Source organism: Aotus nancymaae, unplaced genomic scaffold (assembly GCF_030222135.1).
Source record: "Aotus nancymaae isolate 86718 unplaced genomic scaffold, 86718_ANA_hifiasm-v0.15.2.pri h1tg000021l, whole genome shotgun sequence".
Taxonomy (NCBI): Eukaryota; Metazoa; Chordata; class Mammalia; order Primates; family Aotidae; genus Aotus; species Aotus nancymaae.
This window is the reverse complement of record NW_026988433.1, coordinates 8,954,500-8,977,246: the sequence shown is the minus strand read 5'-3', so window position 1 is coordinate 8,977,246 and position 22,747 is coordinate 8,954,500. Positions and strand designations below refer to the sequence as shown.

The 22,747-nt window shown below is 47.1% G+C and overlaps 1 protein-coding gene across 1 annotated transcript in view; it reads left to right on the top strand.

The window, feature by feature from the left end:
• Positions 1-22,747, top strand: part of RFLNA (refilin A) — a 323,776-nt gene that overhangs the window by 121,290 nt on the left and 179,739 nt on the right. Inside the window, exons 2-4 of the mRNA XM_064379609.1 lie at positions 2,806-2,896; positions 6,087-6,191; positions 21,239-22,606. The gene's annotated coding sequence lies outside the window, so the exon portion shown is untranslated. The remainder of the gene's footprint in view (positions 1-2,805; positions 2,897-6,086; positions 6,192-21,238; positions 22,607-22,747) is intronic.

Genomic DNA, 22,747 nt, shown 5'->3' with positions numbered 1-22,747 from the left:
AAAGCACTCACACTTCAGATGGTGCAGGCACACAGCTGGCACCTGTGAGTGGGTGCCCCTTAAATTGGGCTCCCCAGGGTGGCTCTTTTGCTCGTCCCCATCCCAGCCCTGGCCCCAGACAAATCCTGTTACTTAGGACTCCAGAATTCTCTGCCCAAATGGCTGGAGTCTGGGACGGACTGCCTTGCTCGGTGAGGTGGCCGATACAGGGAGCGTGAGGAGAGCGTGGACACACAGGCTGGAGTGTCCACTGTGTGTGCACGAGGCTCCTTTTGGTGTAGGATACACAGTATAGACACAACACGTGGCGTATGTGGGATGTGTGGGGTAGGCGCATGTGTGTATAACGTGTGTATAATGTTGAAGCATCCATTTTTGGCTTTTTTTGAGACTGCACCCTGTTGCCCAGGCTGGAGTCCAGTGGCATGATCTTGGCTCACTGCAACCTCCGCCTCCCGGGTTCAAGACATTCTCTGCCTCAGTCTCCCAAGTGGCTGGGATCACAGGCACACACCATGCCTAGCTAATTTTTGCATTTTTAGTAGAGACGGGGTTTCACCATGTTGCCCAGGCTGGTCTTGAACTCCTGACCTCAGGTGATCCACTCGCCTTGGCCTCCCAAAGTGCTGGAATGACAGGCGTGAGCCACCACGCCTGGCCTGAAGAAGTATCCTTTTATTCCCACCCTGCTCAGTCTAAGAAAATTTACAACAGAAATGGAGTTTTTCGAACACCCCTCCTGATGTCTTTTGAGCTCATACACATAATAAATATTTGGAAGCTGAGCGGTTACGAGTGTTAGCGATGCTGCATCTCCAGACCTGACCAGGGTAGGAAAACCAGAGCGCTCTTGGGAAGATGCTGAATCTCACCCACGCGTGAAGTGCTGCTGTTGCTGCACAGAAACGAGAACTCTTTTTCTCCAAGTTCTGCAATTTAACTTTCCACCGTGTCAACCCGGGAATCCAGGCATGGAACATGAGGCATCCATGTCCTCTGCTCTTCCATCCAGTTTCCTGCAACATGGTGGCAGGGCTTTGTGTGGATAAGCAGGGACGCCTCTGGGTGTGTGCCCTATGTTTCCCTGCTCAGTTGCAGGGTCCAGTGGGGCATCTGGCTGTCAGGTCCCAGGGACAGATGGACCCCATGAGAGGAGCTGGAGTAGTCTGTGTGTCCGTGTGGTAATGGGGTATCCTGGGGAAGAGCCACTGTGTGTGTGTGTGTGTGTGTGTGTCTGTGTGTGTGTGTAGCTATCATGAGGTTTGTGATCTGTCGTCACAGTCACTAAGATAACAGATTACATCATTCTGGAGGTGGGATTCTATTTTTTAATTTATTTAATAAATTTTACTTTTCCAGATTATGTTTACATTTTTTTCCCATTACCATTAAAATAAAAACTGCACATTTTCAATTTCTCTTTTTTTTTTTGAGATGGAGTCTCACGCTGTCACCCAGGCTGGAGTGCAGTGGCGATATCTTGGCTCACTGCAACCTCCTCCTCCCAGGTTCAAGTGATTCTCCTGCCTCAGCCTCCTGAGTAGCTTGGATTACAGGTGCCCACACCACGCCCAGCTAATTTTTGTATTCATAGAGAGATGGAGTTTCACCATGTTGGTCAGGCTGGTCTCGAACTCCTGACCTCAGGAGATCCACCTGCCTTGGCCGCCCAAAGTGCTGGGATTACAGGCATGAGCCACCCACCGTGCCTGGCCAGGAGTAACTTTGAAAGTTATGTGGTGCTGCTTTGTTAATTTACCAGACAAATCAGCTTGTTTCCTTTGGTTGCAAGTGACAGAAAATCCAATGGGGTTAAGCACTAACGTAATTTATTGCCTTATTTGGCCAAAGTTGCAGGCTTTGGGTGCAGCTGGATGTAGGGGCCTCAGCTGTGCCATCAGGATGTGGTTTCGGGCTTCTCTTTCTCGAATTCCTGGCCCCATCTTCTCCATGTTGAGTCCGTTCTTGGGTTTCTCCTGTGGCCACCTGCAGCACCAGCCTCACCTGGCACCCTAGGCACCAGCTCTGGCTCTTGGAAGAAAAGAGAGCCAGCACCTGAGTCCTAGATTCTCATTGGCTCCTGTGGAGTCATGTGTCCACCGTTGAGACAGTCACGTGGCTGTGGGTCCTTGGGTTCCTGCTGGGTGGGTGGGACCCCATCTGAAACCCTTTTCTGAAAGTTCATGAGGATGGTTCTCCGGAGGGAAACTGGGTGCTGTCTAAGAGAAAAATCAACATGCCAGGATGTCTGCTTGATCAGTGAACCCGATTATGATAAAATAAAAATATTGAGAACTCTCAAATTTGCCTAAATCTGGGCACCCTGGTGTTTGCCCATTAGTACCTCTGTATGAGTCAGCTTGCTTTTCTAGGTTCATGGGTCTACCCCCATGTGTGCACATTCTTGGATATTTATAAGAACCTTTTTACATTCAGAATGGGGCCAGAGGAGGAAAAAACTTGCTTGATTAATTAAATCAATTTCTTAATCCCCTAAAGCTTTCTGATGCTGTAAAGTGCAGGTTTCATATACTGGGAATGAGGGGTTTTCGTAGCCTCGACTTGTGTTGCAAATTAAAACAAAGTTAAATTCCTTAGTAATCCTAGCGGGAAAAAAAAGTAAGAAAAAAGTAAAGGGAAAATAAAACCCCTCTTATTTCCAAATCACTACCAGTGGAATTTTAAAAATTATTTACACACTTAGCCGTGAGTCCCTTTACACCTGACAGGTTTGGCAGTAAGGCTGGAGCAGTAATTTAAAACAGAAGTTGGGAGTGCGGTTAATGAACTCCCTCTCTTCTCCAGGATAAATGTTCCATCAGAGCCACAAGCGAGGTGACTTTTCCTAAGAAAAGACTGTACATTTGGGAGCCAGGGACCCCCGATGCTGTGTGAGGTAAGCCGATAGCTCAGTGTGTTACTGTCTGTGGATGCCAGAATGACAGGGGGGGTTCTCTGATTATAGTGGAAGGGAAACACTGATTCCTTGTCACAGATCATCACAGTCGAATTTAGGTCAAATTTATATGATCACATGGAATTACTAATGCATGGAGGTACTTTTTGCTTTTTGTTTTTAACTCACCAATCATCATCTACTGAATTTTTTTTCTTTTTGAGATGGAGTCTCACTCCAGGCTGGAGTGCAGTGGCATGGTCTCGGCTCACTGCAACCTCTGCCTCCTGGGTTCAAGAGATTCTCGTGCCTCAGCCTCCTGAGTAGCTGGGATTACAGATGTGCGTACCCATGCCCAGTTAATTTCTTTTTTTTCCCAAGATGGGGTTTCACCATGTTGGTCAGGCTGGTCTCGAACTCCTGACCTCAGGTGATCTGCCCACCTTGGCCTCCCAAAGTGCTGGGATTACAGATGTGAGCCACCGCGACTGGCCAGCTACTGAATATTATACTGAATTTTGTTCAAAAGATAAAGAAGACTCCATTCTCTGCCTGCTGATGTACACATTTCGGAAGGGGTCATTGTTGGATGGTTGAGTGCATTTGGGTTATATTGAAATGGATTTGGAAGGCTCTACCGAATCTCGAAGTCTCTAGAATGTTCCTAGGCTGCTTCTCAGAGTGAGAGTCTATCGTGGACACTGCCAGGCTCCAACCCAACCCATATGTCTCCAATGGCCATCGTGCTCAGCTCAACTCCCAAACACCAGCACCCGAAGGCTTTTCACCTGCACCCTGGAAAGCCATTTTACCCAGCCAGCAACTGGAAGTGCTGGGGTTCCACTGCCCCTAGAAACCCTCAACCAATGGCCCTAAGCAGTTGATGTATAAATACCCCAGTTCCCTCTTTCCTCGGGTGGCATCGTTCTTCTTTTTTAAAAAATTTATTTTGTAATTATTTGTTTGTTTGTTTTTGAGACAGTCTCGCTCTGTCACACAGGTTGGAGTTCAGTGGCGTGATCTCGGGTCACTGTAATCTCCATGTCCCCGGTTCAAGCGATTCTCCTGCCTCAGCCTCCGAGTAGCTGGGACTACAGGCATGCGCCACCACGCCCGGCTAATTTTTGTATTTTTAGTAGAGATGGGGTTTCCCTGTGTTGGTCAGGCTGGTCTTGAACTCCTGACCTCAAGTGATCCGCCTGCCTTGGCCTCCCAAAGTGCTGGGATTACAGGCGTGAGCCACCGTGCCTAGCCTATTTTGTAATAATTTTAAACTTACAGAAAATTGCAAAAAAGAGCTGGGAGCTTCCATATATGCTTCTCCCAGCTTCCTCTAATGTTGAAATCTTATACAACCACAGTGCGATGATCACAGTAAGGGAACTCACATGAGTGTGGTACTGTTAACACAGCTATAGACCAAATTCGCATTTTACAGGATTTTCGCCAATGTCCTGCTTCTGTCCCAGGATCCAACCTAGGGTCCTACCCTGCCTTTGGCTGTTGTGTCTTGAGTCTCTTCCTTGGGATGGTTTCTCAGCCTCTCATGACCTTGACGTTGTGAAAAGCACTGGTCCACGATTCTGAGAAGGGCCCTGGATTTTCATTTGCCTGTCGTTCTCCCACGTTTAAGACGCGGTTGTGAATTTTTGGCAAGAATGCCACAGAGGTGATGCTGCATCTGTCCCAGTGGCGTTATGCTGGGGGACCCTTCCTGCTAAGGATGTTAACCTCGATCACTCGGTTGAAGTCATGCCTGCCTATTTTCTCCTTTGTAAGATTGCTATTTTTTCCCTTTGTAATGGATAACCTCCCTGGGGGAGAAAGTTTGAGACCTTGCAAACATCTTGCGTCTCTTTGAACGTCCGCCCACTGATTTTGGCGCCCACTGGCAGGGTGGCTAGTGTGGTGTTTGCCTGTGTGACAAGTTTCTATTTTTTCATGTATTTACTTGGTATTTATTAATTTGTTGTTTCCTTTTATCTATTTGTATTTAAATTTATTGATGTGATTATTTATTATTTAATGTATTACATTTATTAATGAGAATGCCTTCTTTAAGGAAGATGTCCTTTCTGGGTGGGGTAATTCCAGGTCATGGGCTTTGCCCCGTTGCCCACTGTCCTCGTGGGGTCAGCTCCATGGCCCACAGGGGTAGCTGGCTTGAAACGCAGGACGCCCTGTGGCTTTCTTCCCCTCCCTGCCTTATCTTCTCACTCCCCAGTGGTACATCCCACACCTTCCAAACAGCATTGCTGTGCTTAAATCCTGACTCGGGACCTGCTTCTTGGATACCCCAAACACAGACAGCCTCTCCCACAGAACAGCTTTCCCCACCCCCACAGATGGGGCAGGGACGGGGACCCGGTCACTCCAGGGAGAGCCCTGGCTAAGTGGAACAGCTCCACCGTGAAACTGGTTGAGGTAGATTCCAAAATCTGAATGAAACCTTGATTCCACCTATTTCCCCAGCAGCCTCTGGTCTTTGTGAACTCTTCTGTTTTCTCCTATCTGTTGCCTCAATGAATGCAGCCTAACAGACTGTGTTTTAGAGCCTCTGGAAGACACCCAACAGAATGTTCCGAAAAATGCGATTATTTTCACACAAAATTGCCAACATAAATTCAACTTCCTGTGACCAGCCTGGGATTCCCGCACGACTGCATTCTGAGGTTGTTTCCCAGAAGGACCGAGGGCGTCCAGCAGAGACCATGGAGTTGTGAATAGCCCGAGGTGCTGCCTCACATTTCACGCAGTCAAGGGGTGGACAAAACAAAGGCTTTGGCAACAGCTTAAATCAGTGAATTTCACAGATTTTGGAACAACTAGCTTCTGATTTCAGAGAGACGTGCTGTCTCGATCTCTGGTTTCTAGGAAACTTGGCTGGGGGGATGTGTTGCAGTGTTTGGCCTGGTGCATCAACATACCAGATTAAACCGCTAGATAGTCCCCGCCCTCCTCACGCCCTCTCCAGCCCCCACCCTCCCCCAACCACTGACAGTTGGTGAACAGGTAGTTTGGGAAGGCTCAGTTCAGGCATCTGCCCGAAAAAGCGGTCAGGGATGTGGATAAAACCGAAACTGACCCACTCTCCCTCCCATTGACCCTTTTCCTAATTTGGAAATTTGCACATCATTTTCCATTAAAAATATCCTTGAGGGGAAACAATATATATTTTTTTCAATTTTAGATTCCTAGGAGGACAAAGAGGGGGAGAATGCAGATGTAATGAGAGACGCAAATCCAGAACCAATTCACGCTCCATCACCCAAAACCGTCGTGTTACCAAAGTCGGGTATGTTTAGAGATGCGGAATTTTTTCTAAACTTTGGAAAGTAACGTGTTACATATACTGTACATTACAGAACACCCCCCCGCCCAGCAGCGTTTGGGGAAGGACTCTCTAATAACACGTTATTTTCTGTAGTAAATTTCAGGAATAGTCACGCTAAGCCGGATCAATAAAGGATCTGTGTCAACTCATGTCAGCTCAGTTCAGGTTTTGGTGCCAAATGATTTATGAGAAAACTTGTGGTTTTAAGATTTTTCTTTTTTCCTTTATTTTTTCAAAAAAATGTTTTTTGAGATGAAATCTCACTCTGTTGCGCAGGCAGTGGTGTGATCTCAGCTCACTGCAACCTTCGCCTCCCGGGTTCAAGCGATTTCCCTGTCTCGTCCTCCTGAGTAGCTGGGATTACAGGCGCTCACCACCATGCCTGGCTAATTTTTTGTATTTTTAGTAGAGACAGGATTTCATCATGTTGACCAGGCTGGTCTCAAACTCCTGACCTCAGGTGATTCACCCACCTTGGCCTCCCAAAGTGCTAGGATTACAGGTGTGAGCCATCGCGCCCAGCCTGAGACCTTTCTTGATTCTAGATTTGTGGATATGGATAAGGGATTATTAGAAATTAGCCTGACCTGGCCAGGCGCAGTGGCTCACACCTGTAATCCTAGTACTTTGGGAGGCTGAGCGGGTGGATTACGAGGTCAGGAGTTCAAGAGCAGCCTGACCAATATGGTGAAACCCTGTCTCTACAAAAAATACAAAAAAAAAAAAGAGAGCTGGATGTGGTGGTGCATACCTGTAGTCCCAGCTACTCAGGAGGCTGAGGCAGGAGAATCGCTTGAACTCAGGGGGCGGAGGTTGCAGTGAACCTAGAACGCGCCATTGTACTCCATCCTGGACAACAGATTGAGACTCCGTCTCAGGAAAAAAAAAAAAAGAGAAATTAGACTGACCTAGAGAAGCCTACAGTATTATTCCTCTTTGCTGGAAAAATTTGCATCCACATCTTTGATCAGACCAACCAGAATCTGATACAAAAATTGCTTCTCTGTTTTTTTGTAAGTCAAGGTGTGCTTCTGGGGAGAGAGACGGGGGTGAATGATCATGAGAGGCCTTTGTGCTATGGGATGTGGGTGAGTAGGGAGAGGCACGAAGCTGGAGCGTCTGCAAGGGTCTGACCTCCTCCTCCCGAGTCTGACCAGATTCCCCAGGGCTGGTTACCAACACCACTAGCTCGCTTAACATCCTGAGGATCTGGGTAGTCAAGATACCCAAAAATGGCCTTATTTCCTGAGAGGGGTGGCTCAGAAAGGGAGAGCAATGAAAGAGACACATCACTGCAAGGAAAAATACACGCCCACTGTCCACATATTTTCATTGTAAACCGGGAATCCTCTCAAGGGTGCTCACTGAGGACTATAATTTGCTCTGCACCATTTAGAGAAGAACTGAATTGAAACATTAAATAGGACTTTAGAAATAGAATGGAACACAGATCCTTTCTTCTATTCCTTTGCAGAAAAGATGTTTTAAATACGTCTTACAGGCTTTATGATTTCTAGGTTCGCTATTAACCATGGTATTGACCAGTCAGATACAACACATTCATGGCTGGAGTTCGTAGGGGCCAGATGAGCAAGGTTTTCACAGAATCAGCAAGTCAGGGCTTGTGCTGGTTTCCTGCTTCTGCTATAATAAATTACCACAGACTTAGTGGCTTCGGACAACACTCATTATCTCAGCGTGCTGGAGGTCTGAGGTCTAAGGTCTGAAATGGGCCTCATGGGCTAAAGTCAAAGGTCAGCAGGGCTGTGTTCCTCTTGGAAGCTGCAGAGGAGGACCATTTCTTGCCTCTTCCCCCTTCCTGAAGCCACCCGCATTCCTTGGCTCATGGCCCCCTCCTCCATTTGAGTCTTTCTCATGCTGCATCACTTTGACCTTCTCTTCTGCCTCCCTCATCCGTCTTTTAGGGACTCTTGTGACTACATTGGGTTCACCTGCACACTCCAGAATAACCTCCTTATTATTTTTTTTTGAAACAGGGTCTCCCTCTGTCTCCCAGGCTGGAGTGCAGCAGCGTGATCAGGGCTCACTGCAGCCTCAACTTCCCAGGCTCAGGTGATCCTATCACCTCAGTCTCCCAAACAGCTGGAACTACAGGCGTGTGCCACCATGCCTGGCTAATTTTTGTATTTTTAATTGAGATGAGGTCTCTCCATATTGCCCAGGCTGGTCTCAAACTCCTGGGTTCAAGTGATCCACCTGCCTTGGCCTCCCAAAGTGCTGGGATTACAGGCGTGAGCCACTGCGCCTGCCCTTCACAAGGAAATTTTTCTTAGAAATATTTGAGAAAGATAAATGGGTGTCCTGGACCACAGTGATGTAACAGACAGCATCAACCCAGCCTTCTCCATTTCCTCCTGGGAACATATAGAGGCCGGCAGGTCCCCGCTGAAGAAGGACAGTTGCACACTCTGAAAGGGAAAGTTTCTGGTTGCCTGGGGGGACAGACCAAAATGCCTCAGGAACACAGAAAATGTTTATATGCCTACTAGAACAAAAATTCTTAAATTCGGGGCTGGGCACTTGTGGTTCACGCCTGTAATCCCAGCACTTTGGGAGGCCAAAGTGAGTGACTCATTTGTGCTCAGGAGCTGGAGATCAGCCTGGGCAACATAGTGAGACCCCATCTCTGCTAAAAATACAAAAAATTAGTCGGGTGTGATGATGCGTGCCTGTAGTCCCAGCTGAGGCTGAGGTGGGAGGATCACCTGAGCCCAGGAAGTTGAGGTTACAGTGAGCCGTGATTGTGCCACTACACTCCAGCCTGGGTAACTAGAGTAAGACCTTGTCTCAAAAAAAAAAAGTCTTTTAAATTCATAAATGTATGGACATTTATGACACTAAAAGTGTCAATGATCCACTGTTGTCTATATTCCTAAGATTAATTATTAAGATCAGTTGTTAAGATTAATATTAAGATAACATTAAAGTTAATACTTAAGATTAATTGTGCAATAAATAAGAGTATTAAAACCAGAATGATAGGAATGAGAGCACATCTTACTATTTCTACTTTGAAAAAGAGGGGAATTTCATTTGTTGCACAAGAGTAATTTTAACAAAAACCGCAACGACCTGGAGCATTCAGGGCTGGTTGGGATGAAACTCGGGTCTGCGTGCAGGCCACCGGACAAGTATTCCCCTCCGTTTCTGCTTCTCTCTTGCCCTGTTTTGGCTTGGCTTCCATTTCTGGGATTTTCTTTCAATTCATTGACTATTCAAAGGGCCCTCATTTTCATTCATTTTTCACAGAGGAATTTAACCCTTTTTTCTTTCCACCCATCAGCCTGAAAAGTGCTTCTTGATTGCCTTTCCTACTGACGTTGGGCTGAACTGTTTAAACTTTAAAAATATGCACATAACATTTAAGAGACTTTTCGATGGTTCATGCCTGTAATCCCAGCACTTTGGGAGGCCGAGGCGGGTGGCTCAGCTGAAGTCAGGAGTTCAAAACCAGCCTGACCAACATGGTGAAACCCCGTCTCTACTAAAAAAAATACAAAATTAGCCGGGCATGGGGCACATGCCTATAATCCCAGTTGCTAGGGAGGCTGAGGCAGGAGAATCGCTTGAACCCAGGAGGTAGAGGTTGCAGTGAACCAAGATCACACCATTGCACTCCAGCCTGGGCAAGAAGAGCGAGACTCCATCTCAAAAACAAAATGTTTTAAAAATAAATTACAAAGAACAAAGAAGAAAACAAAATAAACAAAAATGGTCCATATCTCCCATAATTCCTGTTTACATTTTGTTGTTGCTGAGACAGGGTCTTGCTTTGTCACCCAGGCTAGAGCACAGTGGTGTGATTGTGGCTTACAGCAACCTCTGCCTCCCAAGTTCAAGTGATCCTCTCACCTCACCTCCAAAGTAGCTGGGACTATAGGTGTGTGCCATCATGCCTGGGTAACTGTTAAATTTTTTTTTTTTTTTGTAGAGACAGGGTTTCACCATGTTGCCCAGCCTGATCTCAAACACCTGGACTTAAGCGATCTGCCCATCTCGGCCTCCCTAAGTGCTGGGATTACACGTGTGAGCCACCACACCTGGCCCTGTTTATATATTTTAAAACCCACTAAATTTTTAATGCTCGATCATTTGAACAGTGCAGAAAAATACAACATGGAAAATAAGGTCCTCTTTCCTGTTTTTCCCGCAGATTCTACTTCCTAGAACTGTGTAGATTTAGTAAATTAAAATACAGGATGCCCAGCTAAATTAGAATTTCAGAGAAACAACAAATAACTGTGTAGCATAAGCATATCCCATTTAAACATTTCGGGGAACAAATAAATTTTTAGTATAAGTATGTCCCATGTATTGTGTGGGATAGATTTACACTAAAAATTATTCCTGAAAAATTATAGAGAGACACAAGGCTGGCAGCATTGGAGGAAATGGAGTTTTTCTAGGGCTAAGGGTTCAATGATACTCGCCACTTGGAATTCAGGAAATTACTGGTTATTGTTGAATCTTATTTCAAACAACAGAATTTGCTTCTTTTTTCTTTTCTTTCTTTCTTTCTTTCTTTTTTTTTTTTTTGAGGCAGGGTCTCATTCTGTCACCCAGGCGGGAGTAGTGCAGTGGCGTGATCTTGGCTCACTGTAGCCTTGACCTCCTGGGCTCAAGTGATCCTCCCAACTCATTTTTTTTTGAGACAGGGTCTTGCTCTGTTGCCCAGGCTGGAGTTCAGTGGTGCGATCTCAGCTTACTGCAACCTCCGCCTTCCAGGTTCAAGTGATTCTCCTGCCTCAGCCTCCCGAGTAGCTGAGACTATAGGGGTGCGCCACCATGCCTGACTAATTTTTGTATTTTTAATAGAGATAGGGTTTCACTATGTTGGCCAGGCTGGTCTTGAACTCCTGACCTGAGGTGATCCTCTCACTTCAGCCTCCCAAAGTGCTGGGATTATAGGTGTGAGCCATCATGACTAGCCTGCCTTGTTTTTTAATTTTAATTTTTATTCTTTTGGAGATGGGGTCTCACTAAGTCGCCCAGGCTGATCTTGAACTCCTGGGCTTGAGCAATCCTCCCACCTCAGACTCCCAAAGTGCTGGAATTACAGGTGTGAGCCACCCCACCCTGCCAGAATTTGCTTCCTATTTAGTGCTTGAAGAGCTGGTCGATTTAAATTGTCATCATTACTGGATGTTGATCATGCTGATTTAGCGGATACAGGCAGCAGCTTTTCTCTTCCTTCTGCTGTCAAGCAGGACTCCTCCCCAGCCCAGACGTCTCTGGATCATCTCTGGATTTTAGCTGGAAGTTGGACCCCAGCTGCATGGTCATTATCATCTCCTTCTGATCTTGTGTCCTCGCCACTGGCCCTTCCAGCAGGGGGTTCAGCAGGTGTATTTACTCACCTCCCAGGTTTGCTTTCAGACTGAATCGTGAGAAGGAAGCAAAGGCCGCTGTGTGTTTGCTGCGTCCTGTGAAAGCCAGCCCAGGGGGTCAACCCCCTCTCCCACAGCCAGTGCACCCACCCCCCACACCGCCCCCGGAGAATCCTTGCCCCTTGACAGTATTTTCAAACCTTATACATAATCTCAATCCATTTTCACATTCCAATTCATTACACATACCCAGGTGCACAGGGGTGAGAGTCAAAATATTTAACATCTGGGAAAGCCGGGAGGCTGACCCATCAGATCTGGTCTCAAAGCTGAGCGGTCTCCTGGAAGTCCCCTGCTGTGCCAGAATCAACATGAGAGTTTGGGGAGGGGTGCCCCAAGGCAGTGGGGGGGGAGCAGCACGTGGGCAGCAGCAGCAGCTGTCTAGCAACCTGTAAAAATGCGTTTCCAGATCTTAGCCAGTAGAACTGTAAGGCTGAGCACCAGCTGAATCTCAGCTTTGCGTATATAAGGCTGAAACCAAAGTTTCACAAAACAATACCTACCTTTGAAACCACCTTTGCAAAATTATCACTGAGGAAATGATGACAGTGAAAGAAATCAGACCTAACAGACACCATCTTGCTTCTAACCTTGAAGCTGTCCTTGTTCATTCCTGGGCGAGGGCTGGACTAACTTTAAGATGGAATTCAGTTCTTGGTTTGACTCTGAAACAAAATTGATAATAGCCCTTTCCCGAAAAGACCCCCTTCTTTCCTGGGACCAGTCTGCCTTTGCAGGACTGACTAATTAGCTACAAGATTAGAAGTCACAGTTTAGGGGTCACGCAGCCTCTGGCTCACTAAGCCTCCCCAGATTGCTCCTAGGAATAACATCACTGTTGTAAGACCTAAGATTGGTGCTTCAGATACTCTGCAGACCCCGCGTTCTGATACACAGCTGACACCACCCAGACGGGTAATCTGGTTCAACCAGTTCTGCCCTCCCGCCCAGGAAGAGACCACAGCAAGAAAACTCACTTCAAACCCCTATGATTCCCTCTCCAATCTGGCCAGTCAGCACTCCCCACTCCCAAGCTCCTATCTGCCAAATTATCTTTAAAAGCTCTGATCCCTGAATGCTCCGAGAGTCTGAGTTCAGTAATAACAAAACTCCGGTCTCCCGCACAGCTGGCTCTGTGTGAATTACTCTTTGTCCATTGCAATTCCCCTGTCTAGGCGGCAGGCAAGGTGAACCCACTGGGTGGTTAACTACCTCTGTGACACATTCTGAGGTGTTTTGTCTTCTGTTTTGTTCTGTTCCGTCCTATGCCAACTCATGCTGTCATTAAAAAAAACAAAAATGCTGGCCAGGCTTGGTGGCTCACGCCTGTAATCCCAGCACTTTGGGAGGCCGAGGCGGGCGGATCACCTGAGGTCAGGAGTTTGAGACCCGCCTGGCCAGCATGGTGAAACCCGTCTCTACTAAAAGTATAAAAATTAGCCGGGTGTGGTGGCGGGTGCCTATAATCCCTACTGAGGAAGCTGAGGCAGGAGAATTGCTGGAACTTGGGAGGTGGAGTTTGCAGTGAGCTGAGATCCCACTACTGCACTCCAGCCAATCAATCAATAAGTAAGGTAAAAAGAGAAACTGCTTAAATAATTTCTCAAATAATCAATGCATAATGTTCTCATAAAAATTCAGAGAATACTTGTAGACTATGTCTTGCCTTCCATTCACCTTTCAATCTCTCTTCTTTCCCTAGAAGTTAATTATAGTCTTGTTACTAGCTTGATGTGTGTTTTATTATTATTTTTTATTGTTTTTTTTTGAGACAGAGTTTCACTGTTGTTGCCCAGGCTGGAGTGCAATGGCATGATCTCAGCTAACTGCAACCTCCACCCGCTGGGTTCAAGCGATTCTCCTGCCTCAGCCTCCAGAGTAGCTGGGATTACAGGGGTGTGCCACCATGCCTGGCTAATTTTTTGTATTTTTAGTAGAGGCGGGGTTTTTCCATGTTGGCCAGGCTAGCCTCAAACTCCCGACCTCAAGTAATCTACCCACCTTGGCCTCCCAAAGTGCTGGGATTATAGGCATGAGCCACTGCCCCCGGCCTTATTATTATTTAAAGACAGGTCTCACTCTGTCACCCAGGCTAGAGTGCAGAGGTGCCATCATAGCTCACTGCAGCCTTGAACTCCTGGGCTCAGGCAATTCTCCCACTTCAGCCTCCCATGTAATTAGGACTACAGGTGCGTGTGGCCATGCCCAGCTAACTTGCTTTATTTTTGGTAGAAATGGGATCTTACTGTATTGCCCAGGCTGGTCTTTAACTCCTAGCCTTGAGTGATTCTCCCAACTTGGCCCCCAACAAAGTGCTGGGATTACAGGCATGAGCCACTGCACCCAGCCATGTTCTAGTCTTTTCTTAATGTTTATATGCATGTATAAGTACTCACAGAAGTATATGTTATTATCTAACATAAATGGGATCATACGTACATATCCTCCTGTAATTTGTGTTTTTGTTTAATGATACGACATGTTTCGGATGTCTTCTAATTTCAATTTGTATAGTAGATACAGATGAACCCTCCTGCATTCTTTCTGACTGTTTATACAGTGAGTTTTAAGTTTCTCTGCAAAGAATCAGTGTGTCAGTATGTTCAGTTTCCCTGTTCTTTGTCCTTCATTTTAAAGTTTAACTTCCTCATCTCCTTGTCCCTAGTTTCAATAAATGACCTTCCATCCAGCTCTAATCAGTAGTTCACATCTGCTTCCTTGGTTACCTGCACCTATTCCTCTTACTGAAACTGTACATGCCCCGGTGCATCCCCCTGCTAACCCACATATTTAGAGTCCCGAGTCACCCCTGGTCACCTGCTCCATCCTGAGTCACCCCTGGTGACCTGCCCTGACCTGAGTCACCTTTAGTCACCTGTTCCATAACTGTCTTTCCCACCGAAACTGCTCACCCTGCCACTCTGGCTCATACCCCTGCTCTCTTTAAAATAGCCAATTGGAATTAGCTGAGACCATGTGGTCCAACCGTAGCCAACAGGGAAATGACACATTAGTAGGGGCTGCCTGCATCAGGGATAAGAACCCCGTCACCTCCCTTGTTCAGGTGTGCTCTCACCATTGCTCCATCCACGAGATGCACCCTTCTATAGAAATAAAGTGCCTTGCTGAGAAAATTTATATTTGAGTGGTATTTATTTTGTGGCACCGAACATTTGTTTCTAACGTGACTGATTCAGGAGTTTGATTGCATGGCGTGCTTGTACCATAGTTCATTTCACCGATCCCCAACGGATGGCATTTATATTGTTTTTGAGTTTTTGCAATTGCCGCAGATGCTGGAATGAGCATCCTTGTGGTGACTTTTTGCACACATGTGCTTATAGTTTTCAAAGATGGACCTCTAGAAGTAAAATTGATGGGTCTAAAGTAGTAGTTTATGTCCCTTGCTGTACATTTGAAACACCTGGGGACTTTACTACAGGTGAGAAAACAAAATCATTATAAATGGTGGGATGCAGGGAACATTGGGGGACCATGGAGGACCATGGGGAGGACTTTGGGAAGGACCAGATTAAACCCCAGCTTGATCCAGGCATGTCAAGATCATTCAGTGACAACTCCTTGGCTAATGGGGCAAATAGAAAAGGAACTCTTTGGGGTAGGGCATGGTGGCTCACACCTGTAATCCCAGCACTTTGGGAGGCTGAGGTGGGTGAATCACCTGAGGTCAGGAGTTTGAGACCAGCCTGGCCAACATGGTAAAACCTTGTCTCTACTAAAAATACTAAAAATTAGCTGGTGTAGTGGCACGTACCTGTAATCCCTGCTACTCGGGAGGCTGAGGCAGGAGAATCACTTGAACCCAGGAGGCGGAGGTTGCAGTGAGCCAAGATCCAGCCACTGCACTCCAGCCTGGGTGACAGAGCAAGACTCTGTCTAAAAAAAAAAAAGGACTTTTTGGAAGTCAGGAGGCCTGAGGCTCTGTCTTTCATCACACCATCTGTGGACCATCTCTGAGAGCAGATGCCAGCCCAGTGACTAAACTGGTGGCCAATGCCCAGGGTGCTCCAGGTGATGCTTTGCCAATGGTGGCTCCTGCAGAAGGCAAGAATCCAAATATTTTTCAAAAGTTATTTGTTTCACGTGGGGAGCTGGGGTTCCATTAGATGAAGGCCTCTCCCCACCCCAATTCCCCCTTAGGAAATCTGGAGCCACACTGCAGGGTGGCTTTGTCATTGACATGCCAGCATCTCATACAAGCAGAAAGGTCACTTGGCTTTTGAAAGTGAAAAGTTAGGGTCACTGCAATTTTCTCTTCCTTTGGATGTTTGTGGCCAGGAACTCTCCATGCAGGCCCTTTCTTCTCTGCCTGCTCTCACCCTCCTCATCCCAAGCAGACAGAAACCAGATCTCTCACCCCACCCCCGAAATGAAATTTCAAATCAGGAACACGTGAGGCTTTGTCTAAAAGGTAACCGATGTCAGAGAGAGCACATTGCCAACTTAATTATTCTTCTTCCTGCTGGAGACCGCAGCTTATTTCAAGCCTAATGATTGCATTTTGGGCTCACATGCTAATTTCATAGCTGTTTCCTGGGGAGGAGGGAGAGTCAGCTGGCCTTTCTGATGGTCCTATCTTTCGATGGTGGTGTTTTGCTGCTTCCTGAGCTGGTTCTGCAGAACTTCGGCCCTCAAACAATACCCTGGCTTCTTAAAATGATGATACGTGGTTAGATTAGGTCACTCCACATACGGCAACAAGACTTCATGGAGACAGCCCAATGCCTGAGCGGTTCCTAACAGCAGCATCCACGTTCCTTGGAGTATCACCTCTCACCCCACCTGTTGGGAAGAGACCGTTAAAATGCATGCTCTGAATGAAGAGACTCCCCCAAAACAGGCTTTGTGTGAGCAACACGGCTATTTATTCACCCGGGTGCTGGCGGGGTCTGAAAAGAGAGTCAGCAGAGGGCAGTGGGATAGGTTTGGAATAGGCAGTGGAAAGTTACAGAAGTTACAGTTTAGGACGGTTTTTGCAAGCTGGGAGGGGGTCCTAGGGTTTGGAGTCACAAGGTTGACCAAGGTTGGTTACAAAGTCCAATTGCCTTATCAATTGAGGTGGGAATAAGGAACAACAGAAGAATGTCTCAAGTTAATTAGGTGCTGCAGGGGTTGATCATTCTTGTCCTTTTCATGGTCTTCCAGTTACTTCAGATTTTCTAATTCCAGGAGGTGATCCAGAGGTGTACGTGGGGGTCACGGGGGTCACCATGGCATCCATGGCGCCGTCAGTCAGCCTACAGGACCTTACAGGGACTGGCTGTGTTGCTTTCAGAGAATGTGGTAATTATCGTGAACCCAGAAAATCTGAGACAGATCTCAGTTAACTTAGAAAGTTTATTTTGCCGAGGTTGAGGATGTGCACCTGTGACACAGCCTCAGGAAGTCCTGACGAGATGTGTCCAAGGTGGGTGGGGCACAGCTTGGCTTTATACATTTTAGGGAGACATGAGACAGCAATCAATATATGTAAGAAGTACATTGGTTCATCCAGAAAGGTGGGGACAGCTCGAAGCAGGGGGAGGGGGGCTTCCCTGGCACACAGGTGAGAGACAAGTGGTTGCATTCTTTCGAGTTTCTGATAAGCCTTTCCAAAGGAGGCAGTCAAAATAAGCATCTATCTCAGTGAGAAGAGGGATGACTCTGAATAGAATGGGAGGCAGGTTTGCCCTTTTCTTATTCTGAGTTTTTAAAACAATGGCAGGTTTGGTGTTAGGATGTGTGCATACTGATTAGGGGCTAACTGGGAGGTTTCGCAAATGTGCTTCTGCAGTCTAGGATGTAGGACTGATTACAGGGTGATGTTCTTAGAAATCTGGGAATTCTGTGAGGTGTTCCGTGTCTTAAGAGTTCAACCGTTCCTTTAGTTGGAGCGATGTAGCCGTATCTTTGCAAGGGTAGAAGAAGAGCGGCTTGAGTTCTCCCCTGTCTCTCTGGATCTTTCTCTCTGTCTTCTGGCTCTCTCCCTCTCTCTTTCAGAAACACTTCTGAATCAAGCTAAACTTTGTGTGACCCCGTACCGCTTATATGTGACACCAGTCATTTCTAAACACAGGCTGAGCTCAAAATCCGTTACAGAAACACCCAGAACGTCTGTGCGTAGTTACCTCTGAATTGAATCAAGCCAGGAATTCGGGCTCTTTTTTGTCATAACCTTATCATTATTGGCACTCGATCAGATACAGACTGGCAAGGCAAAGCTTTGTCTGTCAAGGCGAAAAACCAGAGGACTGGGAAGAGATGAATTTCACATGTTTTGCATTTAGAGCAGGTAGTTTCCCTAGCCCACAAAGAAGCTGAACACGAACTTGTTGGTGTGGTGACTCTTTGTTGGTGTGTCGACCCGTAGGTGAGAATGTGTCATGAAAGAAGGTGGTAAAGGCAGAAGATGTTGGTTTCAATCTAACGGTCATGGTCCCTTCTCCATCTCTACCCACCCATGTCTTACTCTACCAAGTCAGTGGCAGAGCCAGGAGCCTAAGAATTATTTGCTTGCTTTGAAGCTATTCCCACCTCTGTGACCCTCCAAGCATCTCGTTGCTGGATACAATGAGGTCTAAATGTCTCTTCAAAGAATCAGGATGTCCAGTTCTTTGTCCTCTGTTTTAAAATTTAACTTCCTTATAGTTTCAGTAAACAGCCTTCTCCATCAGTTCTAATCAGTAGTTCACGTCTGTTTCCCCGGTCCCTTGCTCCATCCTGACTCATCCCAGTCACCCGCTCTGGTCACTTGCTTTGACCTGAGTCACCCCGGTTACCTGCCCATAACCGTCCCTCCTGCAAAAACTACCCACCCTGCCACTCCGGCTCATACTCCTGCTCTCTTTAAAATAGCCATTCAGAATTAGCTTAGACTGTGCCGTCTAACCCTAGCCAACAGGGGAATGACACAGCAGGAGGGGCGACCTCCGTCAGGAATAAGCACCCCTTCCCCTCCCTTGTCCAGGTGTGCGCTCACCATTGCTCCATCTTGCTGAGAGGATTTATCTTTGAGGGCTATTTCTTCTGCAGCGTCAAGATTTTACATATAACATTCCTAGCACTGGAATACTTTATTAGGCATGGATAGTGGTGGCAGGCAGCGAAGGTCACGTAAGAGGCTGTTTCACTGCATCGTCGTCGTTATTTAGGAATCCCCAATAATCCAGTTAATGGCCATGCCTAGTAAGGCAATGTGGAGAAGTGGTGTGAAAAGATGCCAGGAAGAAAAGAGCATGGAAACATTTCCTGGGGAGATAGTGGTCTTCTTGACCCTTTGTTTCAAATTTGGACTGGTTGAATTTGTTGACCAAAAAGCCAAACTGTAAAATATTTAAAGAGGTTTTAGGCCGGGTGTGGTGGATCAAGCCTGTAATCTCAGCACTTTGGGAGGCCAAGGCAGGTAGATTACTTGAGGTTAGTAGTTTGAGACCAGGCTGACCAACATGGTGAAACCCCATCTCTACTAAATAAAAAAAAAAAATTAGCCAGGCGTGGTGCCACATGCCTGTAATCCCAGCTACTTGGGAGGCTGAGGCAGAATCGCTTGAACCCGGGAGGCGGAGGCTGCAGTGAGCCGAGATTGTGGCATTGCACTCCAGCCTGGGGAACAATCTCAAGAGATCCTGAGAAAATTTCCCCTATGTGGACAGGTTACAGCTTCGTTTTATACATTTTAAGGAGACAGAGGTTACAGGCAAAGACATAAGTCAGTAGATGGAAGATATATATTTATTTGCCCCAAAAAGGTGGGGATCTCAAAGTGGGAGGGGAGGCTGGTTACAGGTCACAGGTAGATTCAAAGATTTTCTGATTGGCCATTAGTTGAAAGAGTTAAACTTTGTCTGCAGACTTGGGGTAAACACTTGAGTTAGAATAAGAGGGGTTGCAGAAGCCAAGGTTCTTGTTATGTAGATGAAACCTCCAGGTGCAGCCTTAGGGAGAATACGGTAAATAACTCTGTTCAGGCCTTAAAGTTGTCAAACTCTCATTTAATCTCTTCTAGATCGGGTAAGACCTAGAAAGGGAAGCAGGTTCTCTACAGATGCAAATTTCTCCCACAAAAGACAATTTCGAAGGGTCATTTCAAAATATGTCAAGAAATATATTTTAGGGGGTGAGCAATTTCGATTTCCTTCAGGGTCTGCTGTCGCATGATGCTATATCAGAGCCAGGTTGGAATTTGGTGTCTTATTGCGTAATGAGTTCTTCTGTCAGCCTCACGATCTCTATTTCAATGTTAATGCGGTCAGCTGTGCCTGAACTCCAACAGGGCGGGGGAATAATGAGATGTAACCCTCCCTTCCCCCAGGGTAGGGAATTCATTTTTTTCAGGTTTCCCTTGACCCAGAGAGGGTCTGTTCAGTTGGCCGGGGGTGCTTAGGATGTTATTTTTGTTTTCCAAAGCAAACGTGGTCCCATTGCTTTTGCCTGTTTTTGGCTTAGGCAGGAACAGGTGATCCAGTTGCAGCCAATGAGATGTCAGGAGAAGTCTGCCGGGGGCTTCTGGGCAATGGCTCTTAGCTCCTAGAGAGAGATACAAGGAAGAGATGGCCCCCTTTTCACCTCGGGATGTTGTGTGTGGATGTTTGCCTGTGGCAGCCATTGTGATACCGTGAGCAGAGACAGGAAGATGGCCGTGAAGACGGGTAGAAAGAACTGGAGTCCTCAGTGTCATAATTGAGCTGCAGAATTAACCACCCCTCGAGCTGCCCTACCGCTTAATGCTTTGTAAGGGGAGAGAACACGTCTTTATCATTGAGCCACCTTTTGCTGTGTTTCTTATTTGCAACCAAGCAGATCCTGGCTGTTCCAATGCTTGATGCCCCGTTTCGTGCCAGCTAGGAGGAGAAAGTGGGACAACTGGTCAGCCAGCTGAGTCCAGGGAGAATCCTGCGCTTGTTAACCCATTGCTGTCTGCCTCATAGGCCTGTGCCTACAAGAGAGGCTGCTTCCTTTTTACGTCCACATCACGACAGCACAAGCCTGCACCAGCCACTGTGAAAGAAATGAGGTTCTTCACAACAATCCCCCTAGGGACTTTCGAGAGGGCCCCTTTACGGAAATGGTGGAACAGGAAGCACTCAGTCTCCTTTCTTCAAAGCTTCTCATCTGAACGAGCCTGCGCTCTCCGTCTGCCCCACGTGTTAAACGGGGATAGCGTTAGGGGAAGTTTGCAGCTGTAGACCATCTTGGAGGAGTGAGCTAGTGATTGCAAAGTGCTTAGAACAGTGCCTAGCACATAATAAACACTCAGCAGAAGTGGCTGTTGTTATAACTAATCTTTTTGTTTTGTTTTGAGATGGAGTTTCGCTCTTGTTGCCTCTGCTGGAGTGCAGTGACACCATCTCAGCTCACTGCAATCTATGCCTCCTAGGTTCAAGTGGTTCTCATGCCTCAGTCTCCAGAGCAGCTGGGATTATAGGCGCCTTCCACCACACCTGGCTAACTTTTTGTATTTTTACTAGAGACGGGGTTTCACCATGTTAAACCCCCAACCTCAGGTGATCCACCCTCCTCAGCCTCCCAAAGTGCTGGGATTATGGGCGTGAGCCACCATGCCCAGCCTGTTATAACTAATTATGCTCCTCTTTGTCTTAGGGATGTATTTAATGCCACATAATCTTCAATGCTTAAGGGATGTCCCCGAAGAGGATGGAAGAACTGACAGAGGAGAAGGAAATAATGGGACAGGAAGAAGAAACAGTGAGAATAGGAGGGGAGCGGGCAGGAGGAAATGAAGAGAGGAAGAAAACGAGGCCAAAGTAGGGGAGAGAGGGGCAGCTGGTGCCTGAGCCGTCTGTGTCCCTGGTTCGCAGAGAACATTCCCAAGGAAGCCGTGTTCCCGTTGCTCATTAACTCCCTGGTCAACTGGCCCCTTGTCAGGCTCTTGCCTGTAGCCAATTGAGTGTCCTCTAACTGGGAGCTGCTGAAACTTAGAGGGCTTCGCATTATCGCTTCCAGAGCTCCCTTTTTCCTGTGGCTTCTGTTTTTCTTATTAAATGCTGCTGCTAAATTTGCAGCTGAAAGACAGACAGAAAGACTACTGAAGAAGGCCTTGCAACCCGTAAAGCTTCAGGGGAGCAGTGGGTCTCCACGCCGGAGATGCTTTCCGGCTGCATACTTCACAAACGAACTGGCAAGGCAAGCTGGACCTTTCATCCAAGAGTCCAGATTAATGTTGCCTCTGAGTGTTTGAAGGAGCCACGAGGTCTGACTTACGCACGGCTCTTTCTTCCTGGCAGAAGCTGATGGGTCTGTTTCTGCTGTTATATCTGAGGAGCTTCTCACCAGGAAGGGACAAGCTTGTTGTAAAAAACTTGGTGAGTTTATGTCCGGTTGGCAGTCGCAAGGAATATTGGACCACTTGGATGCTCTGGATCCCTACATCTTTCCATTGCTTCCTGAGCCAGAGAGTATAAGGGGACAGGAAATAATTCACTCTTCTCTGCTGAAGTCCAGAAGCTGCAATGGGGTAACAGCCAGAACAGGGGGGCTGGCCTAGAGGCCTGGATTTCCTGCTTATGAGTGCACCCCACGAATATCCCGAACTCCGTGGGCTTCCCAGCATTGAAGCAACAAGCCACAGGTCCAGGACTTGGCTTTAGGACCCCTTGGTCCCAGCAGTGGCTGTTTGTCCACCCATATATTTGTTACTCAGCATCACTGTGGCCATTGCTGACTGATACATAGGAGGTGCTCAAAAGTCACTGACCAAGGAAGCTGCGTGAGCTCACCTCCTCCTCATCACCTTTTCACCTTTCCAAGCCATGCTTGGTGGGAGTCTTCATGGACCATGGTTCTGCACGAGGTGACGTTGTGTTTGCAGAGGGGTTTTTTTTGCCCTTGAAGAGCACTTACGTCTGGAGAGCAAGACACATGCTGATGAGCAGGAGCTGACGGGCTTGCTGCCACGTGAGAAAGTCCTCGGATGAGCTGTCTGGCTGTGGGGAGGTGTCTGCAGCTCAGGTAGGGTGTCCCAGCCCGCTGGGTCTCTGGGTTCCAGAGTTTATTTGGTGAAACACAATGGGGTTTATCACTGTGGCCCATGGCAGGGCTGAGCTGCCAAATTGATGGCTGTTGTTAGGAATAAACGTAAATCCTGTGTCT